Below are 20,004 nucleotides of genomic sequence, written 5' to 3'. Positions count from 1 at the left end.
AGAAAAATTCCGCTGGTTGAACTTCACCAATAAACACAAGAATTCAATGATTAATAATAAGAAGCAGAGAATGGCTAACTAATTTCACCACCTCCAAACACTCCACTCGTTGCTCTTTGTTCCGGCGAGCCTGCAAGCAGCAGCGCTAAGAAATGGCGTGATCTCAAAATAGTGGAGGTTTCACTACTGGGTTAATATTCACTCAACTCAAACGTCTTGGGTGGACAACGAAGTTGTGGCCCTCGATCCGGCAGTGTCCGCATGCCGCCAGCGGTTCTGGCATGTCCTCATGCAGCCGAACCTCACTGCTGCTCCGTCTCAACACAACTCTCCGACTCACTCCGATCCAGAAAACACTTGACGCCCTTCCAAACATAGTACTAGGGTACTAGATATCGATAACCGCTGCTGCTGCCACTTGTGGACAGACAATGCTAATAAACGTAGTGGCGCCAGTAAACACGAGAAGAAAACGAGACGCCACTTTCCCTATTACACAATGCCAATCTACCAATAGCACCAACGCGAGCCACAACATGGCTTACTATCATCTGAACTACCAAAGCACGACTCACGCCCCATCCTCAGAAGTTTACTTCCACCAGTACCTCGTCTCCTGCCATTCAAACTTCACAGAAGCTCTCCTGCGAAACTTGCAAAACTAGCGCTCCTGGAAGAAAGGATATTGCGGAGACATGGCTTTGCCAAAGCCTGGGGGATGTTTCCAGAATGAAATTTTCACTCTGCAGCGTAGTGTGCGCTGATATGAAACTTCCTGGCAGATTAAAACTGTGTGCCGGACCGAGACTCGAACTCGGGACCTTTGCCATTCGCGGGCAAGTGGTGTATTTCTCGAACGGCACATTCCTTTCAGAACACAAATACCGTATTTTACGGACTATAGGGCGCACGTTTTTCTCGAGAAATTGCCTCCAAATTTCAGGGGCGTCTTATAATCGAAATTAATATAAAAAATTCCTGTGTTTGATTTTAAATTCCCGCAAGTCTTAAAAATTTGCATATATTCTATGAGCCGGGCAAAACTATGTCTGTCTGGCAACATTGGATTCACTAGCAGCAGCAGTGCACCGAGGCGTCAAACATGAGTTCGAGGATTCACAAGCTTGCTAACACTGTCTGCCTCCCACTCCGCCATGACGAACCCATGATGCGTCATTGAAGTTTACGGCACCAGTGAACTTGAATTAATATTTTTGTTAAGAGCTAGTTTCGTAATGGAAAAAATAACATGTTTTCATACTGTATAATGCAAGCTATAAATAGAAAGTAGTAGCACATGCAGAAGAACAAGGAAACATCGCATCAGAGCGGCATTTCGGCCACCAACAGGAAAAAAGAAACCACTCGCGATTGGCGGGCTAGTTAAGAAGAATTGAAAAAAAAAATGAGGAACACTAGATGTGTAAATAGAGGACAGAATGCAAAATGGCCAAAACGTATGACGTATTGAAATGGATTCGAGGATTCTGTCAAAACGACATTGGAATTAATACGAAATTGATTCAGATACACGCTCGTATTCTAGCACTACAGTGAAATTTACCAGACTTTACGGGTGGAGTTTGTGCTATAGGTTTATAAAGCGTCGTGGACTCAGCATGTGAACCGAAACCAAAATATCTCAGAAAATGCCACAAGAGTAAAAAGAGAAAACATATTTACATCGTTTTATTATTATACATAGAACGAAAAACAGTGTGGAACTAAGCCAAAGCTAGTGAGTATGGACGAAACTGCTCTGATATTTAATGTGCCGAGTAACAGAACCGTTATCATGAAAGGTGCTAAAACTGTAAGTATAAAAACATGTGGACATGAGAAAATGCCATACACTGTTGTCCTTTCATGTTGTGTTGATAGTACTGTACTTAATACGATGATCATTCGAGCACAAACAATGCCAAAACCTTTTGAAATACCGCGACGTGTTTTCGTTCATGTGCATGACAAAGGATGGATGGGCGAAGGTGGTATGAAATAATGGATCAACAGAGTGTGGGAGAGAAGGAAAACTATTATATCAAAGAAGAGTTCTCTTCTTGCGCTAGGTAAGTTCAGTAGTCATTTGAAAAATTCTGTGAAATAGAAACAGAGACAGGGAAATACATTAATTAATATTAATCCGGGAGGATTTACTTCACAACTGCAACCTCTTGATGCCGCGATAAATAAACGATTTGAAGTGTATGTGAAAGGGAAGTGGAACAAATGGATGATGGATAAAACCCAACATGCATTAACGCCAGGGGGAGCTTTAAGACGACATACAGTCAAGCAAGTGTGTCAGTGGATAAAACAGTCGTGGTCAAACAAGAGTGAGAGAAGACATTATTATTAAATGTTTCTAGAAGTGCGGCGTACGTACTCTATGGCAATGAAAACCATGTTATACATGAAGGGGACAACAATGACGACGAAGAGTAAGAAGAAGATGATATGAAATCTGATGACAATTTTCAGTCATTCAAGGTTAGATTGGCTTCATAAACTAAGAATATTTTTTAGTCTGGCTTTGCAGTCTAATAAAAAAAATCGTAAAAATGTTATTTTTAAAAGAAATTGCTTAAAAATTAAAATGCGTCTTGTATTCCGTAGCGTCATATCGTGTGTAAAATACGGTAGCATTGAAAAGATCTGACGTCGTTGCTATGAAAAACATTGCAGTTGTTGTGATGCCAAATGGCAAGAAGACTAATAAAAATGAGAAGTGAATGGCAGATAAGAGAAATCTGTAATGCATGATTCACGAACGCTGTTTGTCCATACACAAACAATAGAGCTATTTCCCAGGTCCTTGGAAATATCGAGCGAGCAGTTCCAGCGGAGAACAGAAACACTTCTATGAAACACCTGCGACTTAGTCTCAGTACTCTTGCTGCCTTTAACAAACATGAAAGTAGCTTACTGTTATATAGTAATGTGTAAAAACGTGTCGCGCATAAGACAGCACAAAAGTACCTCTTCCCAAGTAAAGATTTCGCGCTAGTAATGTACCACGCGAAATCAGTGAATGAAATCCTGTTCCTGCGCATGGATAGCGATTAGTTTTATAAATAGCATTGAAAATTTATCTATCAAATATTGCAAATTTTTATTAGCCTGGTGAAAGGCGTACGTAAATGTGTAAAGCTCTAGTTTAGACAATATTATCATTACCTATACTTTTTTTATAAAACTGCAAGGCAATCTAGTGAAACTTTGCTATCGTTGTCATAAAATCTGATACGTGGCCATACAAACTGTGTTATGAAAACCCTTATTGCGACATGTCAGTATTCTGATGGAGAAGGAAAACAGAAATTAGGTACTACTCCTATAAATCATGAAAAAATCAATTCTCCAGCTTCTGACTGTGATCTTAAAAATATTCTCTGACGTCTCCTTGCAATTATACTCCGATGCCCCTGCACGCAACAGACAACATACCTCGTCTTGCGGCTGCAACTGCATAAATGTATTGTATCCGGGAACATGAAAAAAAATAAAAAAAAATAAATGAATAAAAAAAATTAAAAAATCAAAAGCAATACTGCGAACCATGCAGAGTGCAACGCGTGGTGACAACTACTTTGATTTACTTTTATAGAAATTAAACGATCACAAGGGATTTAGTCAACAAGCCTTAAAGTTGCGTAAAAACTCAAAAGAACCAATAAAAACTTTTAATTTACTATATTATGCAGATTGAAGAGTCACACACTGACAAACTTTACTCAGATCTTTTATTTACCTTGGGGAGTTTGATTAGCAAAACTTTAATTATTCTAAAATGTCTTTAATCAATAAACACGTATCTGGTTTACAACAGAAATACGAATACACACTCATAAAAAAAAAAGCGTCAGGTCGGTTCCGAGAGCTCCGGAACCTGTACAGAAAATTAGAATAGAGATCAATACAAACATCATTTCCGCCCTTTTTATTGTTCATGAAAACCACACATTGCATGTTGTACCACCATACAGCGAGACCTTCAGAGGTGGTCGTCCAGATTGCTGTACACACCGGTACCTCTAATACCCAGTAGTACGTCCTCTTGCACTGATGCATGCCTGTATTCGTCGTAGCGTGCTATCCACAAGTTCATCAAGGCACTGTTGGTCAAGATTGTCCCACTCCTCAACGATGATTCGGCGTAGATCCCGCAGAGTGGTTGGTGGGCCACGACGTCCATAAACAGCCTTTTCAATCTATTCCAGGTACGTTCGATAGGATTCATGTCTGGAGAACATACTGGCCACTCTAATCGAGCGATGTCGTTATCCTGAAGGAAGTCATTCACAACATGTGAACAATGGGGGCGTGAATTGTCGTCCATGAAGACGAATGCCTCGTCAATATGCTGCCGAAATAGTTGCACTATCGGTTGGAGGGTGGCAATCACGTATCGTACAGCCCTTATGTCGCTTAGATTCCTTCACGAAAAACACATATACCCCTAAATCTGTAAGACAACAGTGCCGTTCACACTTGAGTGCCTGGCAGGGTGTTCATTGAACCACCTTCAGGCCATTTCTCTAGCATTCCGCTCTGGTCGAAGAGCGCGGGAAGAACGAACACCTAAATCTTTGATGCAAGTTGCGATTTATCTCATTTTATTACGATGACCATTTTTCGCAATATAGTTGGGCGTCAATAAACTATCTTCGCATCCGAAGGAGAAAGTTGGTGATTGAAATTTCGTGAAAGGATCACGCCCCAACGAAAAAGTTTTTCTTCTAATGATTGCCACCCCAACTCGTGTATCACATATCAACTATTTCGCGATAATAAAAACGAGCTCCTCTTCTTTGAACTTTCTCGTTGCCCTCCGTCAGTCCTATCTGGTAAGGATCCTAAACCGCGCAATAGTACTGTGGTGTGCGTACTGTAAGACCTTCGGTACACACACCATCAGATTATTTGACTTGTCGCTCTAACGAAGTAGGCGAGTGTCAGCAATATGTCTCGTGGTCTTATCGTGGCGTGTTTATCTTCTGCCGTTAGGTCAGACGATAGAAATGCCACTTGCACGCTTATAGTAGCAGATTGACGGTGACCAACTTTAAACAGAACTTGGTTAATTTCACATGCATTTATTAAAATAATAACAATCATAAACCTTAAGTAACTTGATTCTGGACGCTACTTACAATTGACAATCTGAAGTTCCTTTGGTCTTGGTACGTTAATCTTATTCTCACATATCTCTGATACTTGACAAAGTGTCTATACATTTCTCTTCATGGCTATGTACAGGAATATGATAATCTTATTAGGCGCAGTCTGAAACTTGGCTATAGACTGGTGCAGGCAAATGCAGACTGATGCAGACTGACTAATCGGAGGTCTGTACACTCGTTATAATGCCTCGAGTGTTCAGGTATCACTGCGCGAGTGTGATTCCGTCTCTAAGACAGCGCCACCTCGTAGTGCGGAGACGGACGAGCGCTCCGCCTGCGCTGTTGTGCTTAGCGGGGCGCGCTCTATTGGGAAAGTTGTGTACGCGCTGACTACGCGGAACTATGTACACAGCAAGTACTCATATCCTCCGATAAAGGACGGGCAGACTCTTAAGCAGACCCGCATCTTCTAAGCGTTCTGCGAATAAAACGGAGACTTTGGTTCGCCTTCCCTGCAATATTATCTATGATGAAAGGTGGCTACACTGAGCCACAGCGCCAGAGATTGCGCCAAAGAGTTTTATTCCGCCGCCTCCACTGGCAGTGCTTGTCGAGATGTGGCAGTAGTCAGTGCTTGTTGAGAAGTAGTAGGAGTCAAGTCGTTGTTGAGATGTCGTCGTAGTGAGTGCTTGTGCAGATCTTGCTGAGAGGATATTGATAGCTGTGCTATTTGTGGCCATGTTGTACGCAGTTGTTTGATGGGCTAGACAGCAGATGTTCGAATGGAGATATTGTAATGATCAGAGTGCTTTTCGTCAATATATATATGAAGGTAAAAAAAATTCCTTTTTTTTATTATGTCTTAAACAATGCCTCATGACAGGTTCAGTCTCAAAGCATCTGGCTCGTGTTCTTGTATTAGAGTGTAATTCTGGTTTTCTAGCACAATTATAGTATTTCTATTTTTTTAATTACTTCAGTATAAATGGTATTTAAAATTTCTTGTCTTATTGAAGAAGAACCGTGCCAGATGTGTACGTTGAATTACACTTCCACACACAGAACAGTTACACTTGTGCTTTGGTTTCGTAGGTTTTATAGATGCTGGGGACTTAATTAATTAATTAATTGCGTTAACGGAAATTTTCTTTCATTCTTTATTGTTATTCTATGCAGTCATATTGCGTACAAATACTAGTCAGGGCCAACCGTTTACATCGACCAAAATTAAAAAGAATTTGCATTCATTATATTTTTAATTAAGCCCTCATGCAATGTGATCGTTCCAATTTAATTTGTTCTTATCTATAATCTGTAAGCGTATAGTCAAATTGACTGCCTTTAGATTTGTGTGATTTACCATGTTACCGAAATTTGATGGATTCCTTTTAAGACTCATGTGGATGCTTCACAATTTTTATTATTTCGAGTCGATTGCCACTTACTGCACCATACAGATATCTTGTCTAAATCATTTTGCAACTGGTTTGATCTGCTGATTACTTTACCAGTGTTGTGTACATAGTTCCGCGTAGTCAGCGCGTACACAACTTTCCCACTAGAGCGCGCCCCGCTAAGCACAACAGCGCAGGCGCAGCGCTCGTCCGTCTCGTACTGCGAGATGGCGCTGTCTTAGAGACGGACCAAATTCTGCTTCCGCCGATCTGCGTATTAATATGTAACGCAGCCAATGAGATTGCTGCTAACGTAGAACCTTTTCTCCTCGCGGATCACACTCACGCAGTGATACCTAAACGCGCGAGGTATTATAATGGGTGTACAGACCTCCGATTAGTTAGTCTGCATCAGTCTGCATCATTCTGCATTAGTCTGTAGTCAAATTTCAGTCTGCGCCTAATAAGATTATCATATTCCTGTACTTAGCCATGAAGATAAATGTATAGACACTTTTGTCAAGTATCAGAGATATGTGAAAATAAGATTAATGCACCAAGACGAAAGGAACTTCAGATTGTCAATTATAAACAGCATCCAGAATCAAGTTACATAATGTCTATGCTTTTTATTATTTTAATAAATGTGTGTGAAAATTAATCAAGTTCTGTTTAAAGTTGGTCACCGTCAATCAGCTACTCTAAGCGTGCAAGTGGCATTTCTATCGTCTGACCTAACCGCCGAAGATAAACACGCCACGATAAGACCACGAGACATATTGCTGACACTCGCCTACTTTGTTAGAGCGACAAGTCAAATAATCTGATGGTGTGTGTACCGAAGGTCTTACAGTACACACACCACAACTAGTATCATCTGTAATCAATCACTACTGATCGTAGGACCTTGTGGTGCTCTTTGTCGTTGAAGTCAAAGAACACAGTGAGAGCAGCCGTAAGTTTTGACTGCAGCTGTCAAGTTTTTTCCTGTCTTGGTGATCCATAACGCTTACCATGGAACGACAGAGGATTGGTTTTGATGTCATTCCCCTCAACCCATCGCCGTTTATGACACGTTTCAGTAGTTCTGCGTCGTTGTTTCTAAGGCTGGATAGTTACTTTTCATACATATTTAACAATAAAAGTAAAAAGTCCCTTGAATGGAATGTAACGAAAGAAATTATTAAATTGCCGTTACTTATACAACAAAACTTTTACTGCCGGCCCGTAATCACCAGAGGGCGACATGTTTGAAAATGGTCGTATCCTGGGGAATAAAGGAGTTTCCCGGCTTACAGACCAGAGATTCACCGAGATTGATTTGTTTTCAAATAAGGCCTCCGGATGTGCCGATGACCTATGTAGCAGTCCAGGACAGCAAACTTGTGCTAATGCTTTTGGTAAAAGTGCAACCTACGAGGATCCAGAGAAAGGAATCCACATTCCTGGATTGTGGCGCCAGCTCACGGTTCAGAAACTTTCCGATGGTCAAGGAGAGCCATCCATAGGCGTTATTCTCTCCTCAGTGCTGCCACCAATGTCGACGGCGGAAAGAAATGAAACACTCTCACCTCGCAATTTCCTTCTTTCCACTTCCCGTAAAAACCTCTTCAGCACTGCAGTCTTTTCTTTTTTTTTTAAAAAAAAAAGTAATTGCCGCTACCTTTCGGACATTGCCTCTGCCACTCGGAGAGCGACTTCAAAGCTAGAGAAGCGCCTTTGTGCGGCAAACGAGATTTGAAAGTGGGACTGGTACGCACCGCGCGTACTGACCCCGTGACCCCAGAAAACAATCAACGGAATCCATTTAAAAGAAACGTCACTCTGACGAACATTCTCGTAGAGAACGGTTCTGAAGTAGCAAAAAAGGATATCACAGCAGTTTCACGGGACACCGACCTTTTTGAATACCGAAGGAAAATAAGAATATTCTCGCTGTTCAAGTTGGGATATATACGTTATTTCAATAATTATCGAGGAATAACTTTGTTTAAATGAATAGGACTAAATATACTCAAAAATAATAAGTAACGGGCTCAATACAACAAGAAAAGCTCTTTCATCGGACGAATAGTATGGATGCAGGAAAAGTACTCATTATTCTGTACTGATAATGCATAATCAGTTACTGCAAAAAACAATGGAGTTTAACTTAAGAACGTACATCGCCTTTATTGACTATGAGAACGCTTCTGATAAACGTATCGGGAGCAGCAGTGGAGCATAATGCTAAAGAATGGATGTCGGAAACATTTGATTTGCGTAATACGAAAGAGATATAAAATGTCGAATATTGTATTATGTCCGGGATATAAACTGACGGAAAAACTTTAAGAAGTCAAGCGGTACAGGAAAATTGTAGCCTGTCTCCAGCTCTGTTCGTCATGTACGTGGATGAAGTAGTCAGGAAAAGGAAAGAAAATTTTAGCGTGGAATAAAGGTGGAGCATCTGCTATGGTGCTGGTGAACAATTTATTCTACAGGAGTATGAAGACCAACCGCAAAGATCGGTATATATGTTAAATGTTATTAATGGAAATTACACTCTACGAGCACCCAAGAAGGAAGGCAAAGTTATGGCATTTGAAAAGGAACAAAAAAAATGTTGTAATTTAATCTCAAAGATACAAGAAGAAAATTTGTTCGACTGTCATACCAGAGAAACACTCTAAAAAACTTTTTTGTCATTGAGAGACAAAGGACTAATTTCGATCTTCTTTTATTACTTCTGGTATTAACTACCTTTTTTGTTCTGATGTGCTGGCGTAAAGACGTACTGTATAGTTTCATGTCTATGTGTGTGTTAAATGAAGGTGTTAAATGATGAAAAATGTGTTTTATAATTTCTGTCAAGATCAAGCCTAAATCCCATACCAATGGAGTACAAATTATTCTGTTAATTCGAGAAGGCGAATTTTAGATGGAGGCGACGATCTGTACGACGGCGCTGCTCAACAATAGAGGTACGTGATTGTGCTCACTACTTTCCTTTGGTGGCCGCTAAGATTAATTTCGATGTGTTTTTGCCGAGACATTCAGAACCTGCAACCTTCCTTTTCGTATAAAAATAGGAGTCCGATTGAAAAAGAAATATTCTTAAATTTAAATAATTGCAATTCCTTTACCCAGGCCACGGGGAATGATAGAAAGTACGTGCCTCTACCCTGATTGTACGTTCGCAATCTCCGAGTGTGTTATGACGTAATTATTTTACACAAAAAAAATATTAAGATAGATCTTTCTCATCAGATCGCAACCACTCGTACGCGAATGTACGAACCCTCTGAATGTGTCTAGTCAGTCATGCGCATTGTTCTAAAGCTTTTCTGTTAATATTCTGTGGATTGCATCTCCGCAATTAGTTTTTCTTTATGCCGCAAATCGCACTTCACGCGAAGTATTTATTACGCAAGTTTCAGGCTCCATTTAATGTCAAAAAATTCCTAAGTACGGCTGACTAAGCAAACCGCTGCAATAATTTCATATCTCTACAACAACAATAACAAAAAAAACAATAACAAAAAAAAACAATAAAAGAGAGGGTACGTTACACATTCCCAAAGAAATATCCTATTGCGGCTAAGATAAGAATGGCCATTCGATATATAGAATAAGTTTCCAGTTTTAATAACCTAATCTGGAAAATATCTTTTAATGATGACGATGAAATGTAAAAGAAACGTTACCGGTCTCAATTTATGTGCGAAACAATTCGATGATAACAGAAAGGTAAGTCCTCAGATTGTAATCTATAAAATTATGATTGTATTGATTACACTGTATGGGAGTAATAGGAAAAAGAGTGAAGAAATTAGATGGCAAAAAAAAAACTTTGAATGACAAAAATCTCAGGTCGAAGTAAACTGGAAGAACCACCTTCTAATATCGACAAGAAAAGATTCCCTAAAGTTAATCTCGAATATCGACCTGCTAGGAGAGACGTTGATCGTCCCATAAAAAGATTGAGATTTGTGTCTGGACCAGAGGAAGCAAGGAATGATATGACGCATCAAGCACAGTTGTCATAACTTTGCAATATACTGACAAATGTAGATGACTTTTCTAAAGTTTCATAATGATGGTGCAAAAAGCTCCAACAGAGGGGAGTAGTAACGCAGATATTGGACTTGCACTCGTCAGGTTCAGGCTTCAAATCCACGGCCGGCTATTCCAACCTGGTTTTTCTTTGGAGTCTGCAAAACACATTACGTGGCTCCTCTGAACGTACAACTACTGAATTCTTCATCCAAATTTCACCAATCTGTCGCTAAAAGATAAAACTTCTACTGTAACTATTTATCGATTATGATAAAATGCATGTTGAATTATAGTATAATCAAATAATAATATAGTTATTTTTTCTGTAGTTTTAAAATGTGCTAACAATATGTCTGTTTTCTTCTTATTTCACGCAACGTTGGTGGGCACGTACTGAAATCACAAGCTAGTAAAGAAAGAAAACTAGAAAAACATATTTTGAATTGATTCAGACACTGTGGACTTTCCTTCAAGGACAATGGAATTTCAGTTATAATAGACTATTCATTCCACTGCAGATAACGGAGTTTTAAAAATATTTTGGTGGCTACAGCAGTGGTATTTTAAGGAAAGTCGAAAATTACAGTGTTTCGACGAGCATTCAATAAGTAATCCAGCATTTTTTTTCTGAAAGCAGCTCGGTTTTATTCCGGATTCCAATATACCACATTATTCTCCACCTTTTTGGCTACAAAATCGTATTTTTAAACATATTATCCATTCATCGCGAAGGCTTTACGCCACCTTACTGGGAGGGTCTATGGTACCACTCTACTTGTTGCATCAGTAACCTACCCATCAGCCGTGTAATACGGACTACATTCTTCGTTAGGACAAACAGGTGGAAGTAGCAAGTCTGATCCTGGCTGTAGGCTTGGTGAGAAAGAACATTCCAATGAAATTTTTTGAGCTCCTCTCCGCTCCGCTGATTTGTATGAGACCTTGCATTATCATGGAGAAGATGTTCGTTTGCACTTTTGTTTTGACGAACACGCTGAAGTCGTTTCTTCAGTTTCCTGAGGATAGCACAATACATCTCACTTCAGAGTTGATCGTACCCAATGAGGATAATCGCAAATAGAATAACCCCTTCAGACTCCTAGAAGACTGTCGTCAGGAATTAGCCAGCTGAGGGTGCGGGTTTGGAATTTTTCTTCCGACGCGAGGTGGTATGGTGCCACTCCATGGATTGCCGTTTTGTTTCCGGTTCGAAACGATGAACCCATGTTCCATTGCCTGTGACGATTTTCGACATGAAATTGTCACGACCATCCTCGTAACGCAAGTAATTCCGCACTATTGGTCCTTAGTTGTTCTTTACGGTCTTCTGTTAGGCAGCGAGGAACCCAGCGGGCTCACACTTTTCGGTACCCGAACTGGTGGACGACTGTGCCAGGACTACCAACAGAGACGTCCAGACGTACAGCGAGGTGTTTGACTGTGATCCGTCGCTCACCTAGAATGAGGGTGTTCGCACGTTCCAACATTGCAGGAGTCACAGCTGCGTGCTGGCGATCGGCACGTGGGAGATGTGACAGGTTTGCGCGACCTTATTGTTATGATGACAGACGCCTCGCTCTACGACTCACCATGCTCTTGTTCAGTGCCAGGTCTCCGTAGACATTCCGTAAGCGCGTATGAATGTCTGTTATGTTCTGGTTTTTCGCCAAAAGAAACTCAATGACAGCTCTTTGCCTGGAAGGCGTCTCCATTACAGATGCCATTTTGATGGCTTTATGTTGCGCCGCCACCTATCGAAACTTCATGAAACTATAAAGGGTCAAGCGGGAATATTCCACGATGTTCAACAACAAATTCTGCATTTCTTTCAATCAAAAGTGGCCGAGAAAAAAATTTATTGCCTTATTTACTGAACGCCTGTCGTAATGATTTCACTAAATCGCTTAAGACGAATACCGGGATGGTTCCTTTGAAAGGGCACGGCGATTTCCTTCCACATCCTTTCTTAATGTGAGCCTCCGCTCTACCTCTAGTGACCTCGAAATTGACGGGTCATAATGCACTAATCCTTCCCCTTTCCTTCTTCTGCCTGTGTTCAGTGTAATCGCAAAGTCAAATGTGACGTGTTGTGTAAACTGAAGGTGGAGGAGGAGGAAGGAAAGGAAAGGAAAGGGAAGAGAATGAACTGAATCGGGATTTTGTATGGAATCAGCAGCGACGAGTGAAAAACGAGTCCCAGACCGGGACTCGAACCAGGGATTTTCTGCTTACGAGACAGTTGCGTTAACCACTGACCACTGCGTTACCCAGACACAGTGTTGGTCGCAATTACTTGGACTATCTAGGTACGCCTCCCGGCCGACCCACATTCCCACCTAGAGTCACCTATCCGCAGTCACTATCCGTGTCCTCAGTGCTCGCTACTTTTCGATTCCCACTGGAGGCCGAAAGTAAATGTGCATTCGCACTGAAGGTGGTGTATTAATTGCCCATCGAGAAGAATCAGTTATATGAATGCTTGGTGTCTGTTCTTTCGGATATATCCGGAAGAACAGATACCATCCACTCATACAATTCATACAAATCTGACATCTTTTTTGCAAACGTTTGCGCGTCGTATATCTGAGGCGGAACATGGATGTGGAAAATTGCCTAGAAACCACATCCAGGCCTTTCAGTACACAGGTTTCCGTCGTTAATCCTCGACGTCGATTCCATGCGATGTGTGCCTTCCCGTGCGCCGGAAGTGGAGATGTCAATGCGCTCGGTTATCCGTGGCGCGCGTGAGTATTAATGTGTAACTCTTGTACCACTTGAACCAAATGGTTCAAATGGCTCTGAGCACTATGGGACGCAACTGCTGAGGTCATTAGTCCCCTAGAACTTAGAACTAGTTAAACCTAACTAACCTAAGGACATCACAAACATCCATGCCCGAGGCAGGATTCGAACCTGCGACCGTAGCGGTCTTGCGGTTCCAGACTGCAGCGCCTTTAACCGCACGGCCACTTCGGCCGGCCCACTTGAATCCGACAGAACTACTTTAATTAGTTCTAATTAAGTTACCTGAATTCTTTAATTACCTTTTTCTTGCTGTCCCACTTACTACTCGCCTTACGTTCCGTCGACATTTATCTCACTGTTAATAAGCACAATACAGCAAGCCTCGAATTATGCAGGTGCGTATTATTCGACTTGCGGATTACCCGTGCGTACTTTGGCAGTTTTTGAAACAAAGAAACACCGAACCTGCAGTAGTCTGTCAAAATATTAAATAGGCAACACGGCGTAACGTTCTGCAAAATTATATTTATTTGCTCACGAACCGGCTTTCGACATTTTTTTTTAATTTATGGTAAAGTCTTATGGGACCAAACTGCTGAGATCATCTCTCCCTAAGCCTACACACTACTTAATGTAACTTACGCTATGGACAACACACACACGCATGCCCTACGGGGGGAGCCGCGCGGACCGTGACAAGGCGCCCAGACCACGCGGCTACCCCACACGGCCTCGACTTCTTTGGCCATCGTCAGGTGACAACTTAATTTCGCAAACACAGATAGAGTGAAGTGCTGTTTACATAGATTTTATTTATACAGGAGATGCAGAATGTGACAGTACAAAATTTATGACTTGCAAATAGTTGACACAGTAGTAGTTACATTAACTAAAAAAGGAAACAAATATCCATCATTTTGATATGCAGCTCCTTGGCCGTGTTTGCAGTTAAAATTGTTGGATGGGAGGTCCGCCACGTATGCAAAACACCGTTTTTCTCAGTACCTAAACATGTTTCAGCACCACTGTGCCATCATCATTGGGTTTTCGTTTTTGTTTATTCTGCAATGTGAACATTTCTGTTAAATGATTATAAAATTGTGTGCATTTTTAGTTCAAACAACAGATCGTTTCTTTTTGTAAATACCTTTACATTTGGTGTGCATGAATTTTCTGGATCACTTGTGTGTTAATTACTGCAGGTAGCTTGACATCTGCAAAGTCTTTCACTTGTAAATACTTGTAAATACGTTTGACAACTGATGAAAAATAAAGTGAAATTTACAATTGTAAACCAATATTTGTAAAACTGGAGTTTAATTTATCAGAGAGGGAAAATAAAATTAAGTTTGCACGTTTAATTGTAAGCTGGAATTCTGTGTGACTTGTTTGTTAACCGTTTCGTGGTTGATGGGTCATATATGTCCCACTAACTTTGAGCGCCGGTTCGAGTGTCGGGATATATGTTACCCAGCTCTGCACGGTGCTGCCATCTAGGGACGACTGTACTGAACCTAAGAAAAAAATCGGGACTGTACTGCAAAGGCAATAGAGAAGCGGTGACTACTTTTGTTGACTGGCGTGTATATATGGCCGCTGCAACGCCACTTATTTGTGTCATTCTTCAGTTTTCATCACTTCTCACTTTCCAGCAATGTCTGAAGTAAGTAATTCATCTTATTATTAACTTAATAATCATTTTTTAGTACAAATACAGTGTGGAATGTACTTCTCAGCGACTGTACTATCTTATAATCGAAATAAAATTAGTGGGACACATGTGTCCCAGCAGACGTTATTTGTAAAGATTAGCAAGACAATTGATTAATGGGTATTCATCCAGGAAAAAGAGGGGATCAATGCCCACTTTCTTCCCAGCAAAGAGAGGAGTCTCTAGTGTGCCAGATGACGTCCGGCTCGTGAACGTAGGCAAACATGTACCGAAAGACAGTGGCACTTCTCGCGGTTCTAGGCGCGCAGTCCGGAACCATGCGACTGCTACGGTCGCAGGTTCGAATCCTGCCTCGGGCATGGATGTGTGTGATGTCCTTAGGTTAGTTAGGTTTAAGTAGTTCTAAGTTCTAGGGGACTGATGACCGCAGCAGTTGAGTCCCATAGTGCTCAGAGCCATTTGAACCATTTGAACAGTGGCTCTAGAAAGCGATGCAGATTCCGCAGCAAAAACTCTAAAGAGAAGAGAACAAAAGTTGTTTGCACTGCTTGTGGTCTACCACTCTGTGTCACACCATGTTTTTCCAAGTTTCATGGCATGTAAAGTTTTGTAACTATTGATCATGTATCATGAAAACTGAATTGTAATGAATATTTTTTACACTGGGTCTACACAAATAAAAAGATTACATGCATGTATAATTTCTAGTTATTTTATTCTCTGCAAAATCCTGTTTATGGCTAAAAAAATAAAATTATAAAATCAGTCAGTCAGCAGAAAAGGCATCTTGCGTTGGTTCATGGGACACGTGTGTCCCACTTTTTGTTGTGAAAAGGTGGAGAACTTAAAAAAATATTTTGGTGGTGAAAATATAATAATGGAACTGAAAAGAAACTGTTATCACCTTAATATTTTAAAAATCTGCAAAAAAAATTAATTTTATCCATGAAAGGGTTAACTTCCAGTACTTCCAGTAGGGTTATCATTCTGCTTCTCTTAAAAATATGTTAAACTTCACGTTCTACATCATACAGAGTGGCGCAAAATAGGCATTACAAAATATTTTTCTGCTGCGGTGTAATTATGTGCCGTAAATGATTCTCTTTGCAATATTGTTGAACTGTAGATCTGAAAATTATGTGTCTCAGTTCACATTTCAGAACAGAAGCACTAACCTTGGAACAACGTTTGTTGTTCGTAAAGATATTTTACTCAAATTCTGGACATATCCTTGTAATGAGACGCACGTTCAGAAGCACATTTGGTCCAACAACAGTTCCATTCGCGATGACCACTGTACATGATAGCTGGCGGCAGTGGTCACGAGAATGTACAATAGCGAGAAGATCGGGCTCCGCATGGTGATGTGGCACAACCGGGAGGGAAGACCATTGTGTTCGGCGTATGGCTGTGGCGAATCGTACTGCATCTGCAGCACCAGTCTGTGCGGCAGTTGGTACCACAGAAACACAACGAACTGTCACATATCGGTTACTTCAAGGACAGCTCCGAACCAGAGCCGTGTAGTTTGCATTCCACCAACCCCAAACCAGCAACATTTGTAACTCCACTGTTGGCAAACAAGAGCTCACTGGAGGGCAGGGTGTAGGTCTGTAGTGTTTTCTAACGTCAGCTGATTCTGCCTCACTGTCATTGATGGCCGTCCGCTGGTTATGAGAAGGCTAGAGGCTAGTTGAACACCTCCAACCAACCCGTCTGTATGCTAGACACATACCTGGGGTTATGGTCTGGGGAGTGATTTCGTACGAGAGCAAGAACACTCTCGTGGTTATCCCGCGTACTCTGATTGCAAATTTGTACGTCAATATGGTGATGCGACAGTTGCGCTGGCATTATGAGCGGCATTCCGGAGGGTGTTTTACAACAGGGTAACGCTCGCCAACATACCGCTCTTGTAACGTAAGATGTTCTATAGCGTGTCCACTTGTTGCCTTGGCTTCCTCGGTCACCATATCTGTCTACCATCGAGCACATGTGGAATATCAACGGACGACAACTTCAGCGTCATCCACAACCCGCTTTAATCGTCCCTATATTGACCGACCAAGTGGAACAGGCATGGAACTCTATCTCACGAACTGAAATCCGTCAGCTATACAAAACAATGTAAATACGTTTATATGCTTGCATTCAACATTCTGGCGGTTACACCGGTTAATAATGTACCAGAATTTTACATTTGCAGTGGCTTATTTCGCGCTTACATTAATCTGTGAACATGCAACATTAGTCGCTTAAATACGTTAACTAGACAAGTTTATTCCCGAAATTTCAATATTCTGCCATAATTATTTTTGGTGTTGCGATTTTTTTTTCCGACTGTGTATGATAACAAGAATCACTCTCCCGATATTAACTCGTAGTAGACAAAAACTTCCTAAACCCCTTTTTGCCCCAGTGAACTCGGATTTGAACAAATAAGAGACGCAGACATAGTGAACAAACCGTATTTTGTAGAGGACGGGAGTAAAGACAAGGCGATCGAGGAACCAATTATCAAGCACACTGTGGAACTGAAATGCATTTATATCTCATCGTAGTATGCCGAACGGAAATTGTTTGGCTTTGCCAATGATTTTCCTTCTGGAAAAATGAAGACCCTCATCGGGTAAAATCGACTGAAGAACAAGTACAGAAGTAATTGGAGGATTATTCCCGAAAGTGGACGGAATGCAAGTGATACTAATTACAGTGTGTCTTTCAGGTCCTCCATTATGTTTTGGGTGTTACTGCGGAAATAAGGAGCTCAGCTGCAGCAGCTGGAGGAACCATAAGCAGCCGGCATGCCTAAGGTATGATCATGCCGCCTGCGGCAACAGATCTGTTTATGGATTGCGATGCAATCCTCCAGACATTTGCAGAACGGTTCAAATGCTTCAAATGGCTCTGAGCACTATGGGACTTAACGTCTGTGGTCATCATTCCCCTAGAACTTAGAACTACTTAAACCTAACTAACCTAAGGACATCACAAACATCCATGCCCGAGGCAGGATTCGAACCTGTGACCGTAGCGGTCGCGCGGTTCCAGACTGAAGCGCCTAGAACCGCTCGGTCACAGTGGCCGGCTGCAAAACGGGTCAAGTAGCTTCTACGGGGGGGGGGGGGGGGGCATTCAGAAAGCAGTGGCCAATTTCAGTTGAAAAAATGAGGAATTTGTTCTGGACAACGTGGAATACTCCAACACCTATAGTTTCATGCAATTCCGATAGGTGGCGAATTTATACGCAGTCTTCAAAGTGGTGTCAGAGTCGGAGATGCGTTCCAAGCAGAGAGCTGTTATTGAGCTTCCTGTGGCGGAAAACCAGAGCATATCAGATATTCATAGGCGCTTGCAAAATGTCTACCGAAACCTGTCACTGAACTGAAGCACGGTGTGTCGTTGGGCGAAGCGTCAGTCATCCCGCAAGTAGGTCACGCAAACTTGTCCGATCTCCCGTGCGCCAGCCAGCCGAACACAGCTGTGAATCCGGCAATGTTGGAATGTCCACACTCTCTCATTCCAAGGATCGAAGGATTTCAATCAAACGTCTCGCTGCTCAGCCGGATGTCTCTGTAGGTAGTGCTGACACACACATCCACCAGTTGGGACTTCCATCTGTTTGGCTCAATGACGGATGCACTCTGTGGGAAGCATTACATGGATGATGGGTAAGTTATTGATGCAGCAAAACGTCAGCTCCAACGCTGACCTGTAGAGTGGTACCATGTAGGCTTATGGTCCCTCTCAGTATAGCGTAAGGCCGTCGCATTGAATGGAGACTATATTCAAAAATGGGATTTTGTAGCCAGAAGAGTGGGGAATGATGTAGTGTATTGTACTCCTGTAGAAGACCAACCTGCTTTCGGAGAAAAAAACATAGACGTGTTGCATTACTCATTGAACCCCTCTCGTGCATCGCCAGGCCACGGATTTGTTGTTCTGAACACGGCTGGAAGCAGCGCGTCGGCACAAATCCTCCACGCTGGACTTGGTGCCTCTCCACTCGTGGGTTGCCTATAGCTCACTCCACCAGCAACCAGACTCCTACTCTGGTGGGCAGCAGGTCTAGACTGGTACAGTACAGCTGCTCACCCTTCTGCACTGGAAATGGAGCCCTGGCGCCATATGCTGTCACTCACAGGAGCGAGATCAACACCGGAGGCTGTCATCCCTGCTATTATTCTGAGAGCCTTCCACGTCACAGGCGCCTCTCTGGAGCTGCCATGGAGCGTTTAACTGGGGCACACCACTGAGGAAGCTGCTGACGTCAGCAGCCCTGGGAGTAGGACGTCACAGACTTCTGACAGACAGCTGGCCGTGCACTACATGCCATCTCACCATGTACTGAGAGGCTATGTGACTGCCACACAATCATACAGTACTTTCTTTCTTTCTTTCTTTTGCTTGTGCCATTTTCCCGCTATGACGCAGGGTCAGCATGGTTAATCGAATTAATGTACCCCAACTGTCTGTATGAAGTGTAATCCAGGGAATAGTGCGAATGTGTTCAGATGTCTGCGAGCCGTGTAACTGAGGCGGGAAGTGGGGACCAGCCCAGTATTCACCTAGTGGGATGTCGAAAACCGCCTAAAAACCACATCCAGGCTGGCCGGCACACTGGCCTCCGTCGTTAAGCCACCAGGCGGATTCGAACCGGGGCCGGCACGCCTACCCGAGTCCAGGAAGCAGCGCATTAGCGATCTCGGCTAACTTGGCGGGTTCAATGATACAGTACTATGGGTTTTAAATGTGTGATGATGTTTACTGAACTTTCACTGGCGACCACACTCGCCACGATCCACCACTGCAACCCAACCCTGCACGGAAGTGGCCCCTTCACGCCAGATCCATTTTCAGTATTTTGTGTAATTTTTTAAATATGTTGTAATTTGGGTTTTAAAATGTGACCTGTGCCATGTTCTGCAAATACGCGAAACCGCCGTGTCCAGTAACGACACGTATATTTTAGATTATAGGTGCAGTAGTAATCCTCCATTGACCCTGATAATAGAGAGATTTGCCATGTTCA

The sequence above is a fragment of the Schistocerca americana genome, chromosome 3 (genome assembly GCF_021461395.2).
Source record: "Schistocerca americana isolate TAMUIC-IGC-003095 chromosome 3, iqSchAmer2.1, whole genome shotgun sequence".
Classification (NCBI taxonomy): Eukaryota; Metazoa; Arthropoda; class Insecta; order Orthoptera; family Acrididae; genus Schistocerca; species Schistocerca americana.
This window is presented reverse-complemented; position numbering follows the sequence as displayed.